Consider the following 6,546-nt stretch of genomic DNA (forward strand, 5'->3'; position numbering starts at 1 on the left):
TGTGTAAGTAATTGGATTCTAGTAAGGTCCTTTTGCTTTATAAATTGACTAACAACAAAGAAATAAATGTTGTTTACTGATGAAAATAGTTAAACATTAAAAAAAAACTTTTCAGGTATTCTTGGATGCAGTGCAGTGCAACCTTTTGGTAACATCAGGAGCTATGCATAGATACTAAAAATATTAATTCATCCTGATAGACATCTGAGCAAAATCCTCCTGCTATGATTATATAAAAGTGAAAGTACAGAATGTACTTTCTATATGTAAAATAGAAGCTTATTTTATACTTTTAAATTGTACACTTAGAGGCTTCTAGATAAGTAATTGCTGAAAATAGCAAATCCGATAAGACACCATTTAATGAAAAACATGAAGATAGTGTTGTAAGTACTGCCTCCCCCTTCCCCACTCATTCCTCAGTTAAATTATTAAAGAGCCTTTAATTTTTTGCTGAGTCTTCTGCTTTAAAAAGAATATATTGACAATTTTGAAACAAAACTTGTCTTTCCAATTCACCTTTTCTTGTAGCAATAATGTGAGGGGTCATGTCTTTTAAAGACTTAACTTTTTTTTTTCTTTATATAAATTGTTTTCCCCCTTCCTCCTTAGCCTATTTAATATATCTTACTTTCATATTCTATCAGCCCAGCACGCAGCTGTAGCTAAATTTATCTAAATATATCTAACTAAATCAGTCTCTCGAAATTAAGAAATGATATAGTGTTACTTGTCAATTCCATATATTTTGTTTTCTTAGTAGTAATTTGCTGAAATGACAAGCACTTTTTAATATTGTTTTGATGTTGTGATACTTCAGTGTGCTTTTCTTCTAAACCACCATAGATTCTGTAGTTTAAAGCCACATGTGTTTGTTATATCATAGTGCCCATAGGACAGGAGTCAGGCAGGGTTAGACTAGTGCTCTGGTGACTATCATTTCTGCCCCAGGTGTTCCTTGAAGATAGAAAGGAAAATCATAATTTCTATAAAATCAAATTTTTGTGAGTAGATGGTAGCTCCAGAGAGATCCTCCTCTCACCAAACAAATCACACACTATACAACTATATATTTCAGTCTCAAAGAAATGAAACCACAGTCACAAAACCTAACTTTGACTAACATGGAGTAAATCAATTAGGTGTCTTTGCTCTATGTGAATCAGTTCTTCACCTTGGTGCCAGTAGTACTTTGGACAAGGGAGTAGTATCTGTTATTTCTAGCTTGTAATGTAATTGAACCATAGAAATAACACCAGGGCAGACCATGGTGGTTGACTAGGATACTACCCAACCATTCTTCATCAATCATGTCTGAAAACTACTCACTAAATATTCATGGTTCTCATAAAGATCTTTTATCTGTTCTGTTCCCACTCAATAGTCAAGCTCTGAGCAGTTTTCTATATGCCTCTGAAATCATTCACCAGTCATACATAAACTATTTAAAAACTGGTATTAGTGAACTCACTTGTTCTCTAATGTGTAGAAACAAATCCACAAATTTAAAAAAGACAACAAATGTACATACATAGAACCGTGGCCACCTTCTTACTCATAACTGAGAACTTTTCACAGTTTTAATGTTTGATGAGTGGCAGGATATTTACCAAGTCTTACTACTCAGAAATTTAAGCAAGCTCTATTGATGTTTGAAATTGAAGAATTCTATACTTGTTCAAAGTTTTCCTGTCTACCACTAGCCACTCCTTCTAGCTGGCAACAGGAACCACCTCTTGTGAATTGTGGCTTAAGTCCTTCATGTCTCTGTAGTCCTTCTTTACTTCAACCAATCATAGTAAATTTCCTACAAGAAGAAATTATTGTCATATCATCTTTATAGTAAATCCTTCTCTACTCTTGTCAATTGGATAAATATATAGATTTTAGTCTGCTTCAAATGTATGTAATGTTGAAATGGTTTGTATTTTCACTAGCCCTTTTAAATATTTTATTTAATTATTTATTTAAGAGAGAGAGAGAAAATGGGCATGCCAGGACTTCTAGCCACTGTAAAGTAAGTATAAATGCATGTGCCATCTTGTGCATCTGGCTTCCATGGGTACAGGGGAATCAAACCTGAGTCCCTAGACTTCTCAGTCAAGTACATTATTCAGTTCTTAAAGTACTTAGTTCTTTTTATGAAGCTCTTTTCTTAGACTATGGGAAACTCAATTGCTCAAGATGTGTGTGCATTAATCTATACAGAGTCAGGGGTTAGCCCAAGGGAATCAAGAAAATGGACAAAAAAGAGAATGATGTTAATTCAAAACTGGTTGGACTATTTTGAGGGACATACAACAGATTCATTTATGACATATTTTTCTGATGGGCACAATAATGGCCCTTACGAAATCCCCACAAACTATGATATGCTATTTTATATGAAATAAATGAAAATTTAAATATATGATTGAAGATCTTGAGATGAAAAAACTACAAAAAGATAAACTGGGCAACTTCAACATAATCAAACCTTAATCAAACACTTTTCAAGGGAAAGAAGATAATAAATTTATATTTCTTGAACACACAAAATTCTTGACAGTAGGAAACTAGTTAAGGTTTATAATCTGGAAATCATAAGTCACTGTAACAAATACCTGCATGTATGCAAGGGCATGTAACACTGGGGACAACGGGGAGTGACCAGAAGATTTTGAACAACATGATAGAATAATCATAAACTACCTTAAACAGAATGCTGTAAATGCAAATATTAATGACACTGTTAGAATTCAGATAAAGTGAGAAATATGATAAGAAACATGTATTTTATTATGGAATAATTAAATGATACAGAGCAGAGTGTTGATGAAAAATATATACACTAAAATTACTTCAGGTACAGGCTGTAAAAAATGAGTCACATGTTGGAAACAGAACTTCGTTGTTTTTTTGTTTAGTGGAAGAACTTACAGCTCAGAAGGGTCATAGAGCTGTGTGGGAAGTACAATTTGTAAGTGATGAATCTGAATATTATAAGATGAGGATACATTCAAACATAAAATACAATAAATTAATTTCTCATAAACTATATACCTGTATAAAATGACAGCTTTGGTATGATGGATAAACAAAGAAATATCCAAATGCATGTTTTCTCCAAGATACATATCCTGCCTTCAATGACATTAAAATGTGAATTAAATCAGAAGGGAAACTGTTAGAAAATAGCACTATGACAAAGTGACTATAAATATACTTGGAAAAAAAAAAGTAGCACGAATAGAGAAATACTACCACAGGAAAACATTAGCATTTCACAATAAAAAGACTTAATTCACTACGGTATGTCACATGAGTACATATATTCTAGTCTTACACAAAACCCATTAAGAATAAACTAAGTTGGATATATAAATTAAAAAAAAATCAACAAAGAAACCAATAACACAAAAATTAGGAATAAAATCAGTACAAAGATACAATGTTTTAGATACCTGTACATCAATTTGTCTTATACTTGTAGAACATTCTGTGAATGTACTCAGGCTAAACTTTTATTTTATTTATTTATTTATTTATTTTGGCTTTTTGAGGTAGGGTTTCATTCTAGCCCAGGCTGACCTGGAATTTAATATGCAGTCTCAGAGTGGCTTTGAACTCACCATGATCCTCCTACCTCTGCCTCCCAAGTGCTGGGATTAAAGGCATGCACCATCACACCCAGCTAAACTTTTATTTTAAATACCTGAGATCCCATACCTAAAATCATAATATTTATGAAAGCTGAAATTGAGTGAGAGTAGATTCTTTGACTACATGTAACGAGAAATAGGAATCTACAATAGGAAGAAATCTTCTGAAAACACAGTTTGAAATTAAAATATCTTTTGGGACTTCCAGTTAAGATGGTGGCATAGGTACCATGCCAAAGCAGCATGGGGGGGGGGGGAGACCGAAAAAAAAACTCAGCACAATACACACTTTTACTGAAAACTGAGGTGTATAGGAAATTGAAACGGCAATGGAGAAGTAGAAGAGATCCAGAGCATCCAGAGCCTGCACAGGCCAGCAAAAGCGGCCCCAGCAGGTCCACTGACCACAGCGGCAGTGCACCAGAAAGCCACGGGGCTCAGCTCGAGCTGCAGGAAAAGCCAGGTAAGGGGAGTTTCCACTCACACAGGAGCTCTCAGCAACTCAAGAAACGTGAAGGGAGAGTGGCAGTGAACACCGAGGAGCAGATCACAAGGTAGAAGAACATGTGGAACAGTGAGAGAACTAGAGCAGCGTCAGCTACCTCCCCCCCCTCCCACTGCCTGTGCCCAGCTCCAGTGAACAGAGCAGTGGTCTGGGAACTGGCCATGCCAACTTAGGCCGACAGAGGGACCCAAGCAGGAGCAGAGACTGGCAGCAACATCAGTGGCTCCAGCACCGGCAACAGGGGCCCCAGCAGTGGCAGATCCAGTAGCAGCAGCAGTGGCAGTTCCAGCAGCAGCAGCTTCAGCAGCAGCAGTGGCAGCTTCAGCACTGGCAGCAACAGCAGCATCAGCAGCAGCGGTGACAGACCCAGCAGTTGCAGCCTTAGCAGCAGTGGTGACAGATACAGCAGCAGCAACTTCAGTAGCAGCAGTGGCGGTTCCAGCAGCAAGGGTGCCCTTCTGCAGGGCCACAGTTTCCAGACTCGGTTAGCCCCACAGGAAAAGCCAGTGCCCAGCTCCAGAAATCAGAACAGCAGCCCAATGACCCAGCCAGCAACGTGACTGAGACCAAAATCATACAAGGTAACTGTGATTGCAACAGGGAAGGGTCTCACTTGGTCACAAGCTGACTTGGATACCTCAACAGACCAGAAATCTTAACCTCTTTGTTGATAGAGGATCTGGTTGTTATAATAACTACTCTTGCATAAATATCCGGTGCTGTTTTTGATTGAATGTATACAGTGTTTAGTTAAATTCTAAAATTCATTAATTAATGGATCAGAAATGACCTCCAGTGAGAATAAGTTAGAGGAAATGCCTGAGAAAGATTTCAAAAGAATGATTGCAAAAATGTTCAAAGAAGTCAAAGAACAAATCAGAGGAATGAAAGAGCAAATCAATGAAGACACAGGACACCAATTTTATGAACTAAAGAAGGCAATACAAGACATAAATAAGGAAATAGAAATAATAAAGAAAAACCAGTCAGAATTATAAGCAATAAAGAACACAGTTAATAAAATAAAAACCTCTGTAGAAAATCTCACCAGTAGAATGGATGAAGGAGAGGACAAAATATCTAAGCTAGAAGACCAGGTGGCAGATCTAATAGAGTCCAACAAAGAGAAGACAAAGTTATAGAAAAGTATGAGTGGGAATTTCAAGATATTTGGGACACTATGAAAAGATTAAACATAAGAATTCAGGGCATAGTAGAAGGAGAAGAATTTCACTCCAAAGGCATAACAGGCATCTTCAACAAAATCATAGAAGCAAACTTCCCCCAAATTGGGAAAGAGGTGCCAATGCAGATACAGGAAGCCTTTAGAACCCCAGACAGACAAAACCTGGAAAGAACCTCTCCTCACCATATCATAATCAAACTAAAAAACACACAAACCAAAGAAAAAATAATGAAAGTAGTTAGAGAGAAAAATAAAGTTACCTATAAAGGCAAACCCATCAGGATCACAGCAGATCATTCAAAAGAAAATTTAAAAGTCAGAAGGGCTTAGAGTAGTGTATTCCAAGTTCTGAAAGATAACAACTGGCAACCAAGGTTACTTTATCCTGCAAAGCTATTCATTCAAATAGATGGAGAAATAAGGACATTCCATGAAAAATGCAGGTTAAAGGAGTATTTGAAGACAAAACCAGCTCTACAGAAAATACTTGATAGGATCCTCCATGCTGATGAAAAGGAAAAGCACACATATAAGGAACCTGGAAAAAACAAGGAATACTCAAATACTAGTTAACACACGAGAGCAAAGGTAGAACCGGAACTACAAAAAAAATAAATGCCAAACATAAATAAACACCTTTCAACAATATCTCTCAATATCAATGTCCTCAATACCCCAACCAAAAGACATAGGTTTGCACACTGGGTTATAAAGCAGGATCCTACAATTTGTTGTCTCTGAGAAACTCACCTTTCTACAAAGGCTAGACATTATCTTAGGGTGAAAGCTTGGAAAATGGTGTTGCAAGCAAATGGGCCTAGAGAATAAGCAGGGGTTGCTATCCTAATATCTGACAAGGTAGACTACAGTCCAAAATTAGTCAAGAAAGGTAAGGAAGGTCACTTTATATTGATTAAGGGCACACTCCAATAGGAGGACATTACAGTTCTAAACATACATGCACCTAACATGGGGGCTCACAAATTCATCAAACAAACACTATTAGAACTAAGGTCACTGATAACACCAAACACAGTGGTTGTGGGTGATTTTAATACCCCATTCTCATCAATTGACAGGTTATCCTGGGAAAAAGAAAAAAATAAACAGTGAGGCATCTGGACTAAATGAGGTCATAGAAGGAATGGACCTAACAGATATCTACAGGACATTTCATCCAAATGCTGCAGAATATACATTCTTTTCAGCAGCAC

Source organism: Jaculus jaculus, chromosome 12 (assembly GCF_020740685.1).
Source record: "Jaculus jaculus isolate mJacJac1 chromosome 12, mJacJac1.mat.Y.cur, whole genome shotgun sequence".
NCBI classification, from domain to species: Eukaryota; Metazoa; Chordata; class Mammalia; order Rodentia; family Dipodidae; genus Jaculus; species Jaculus jaculus.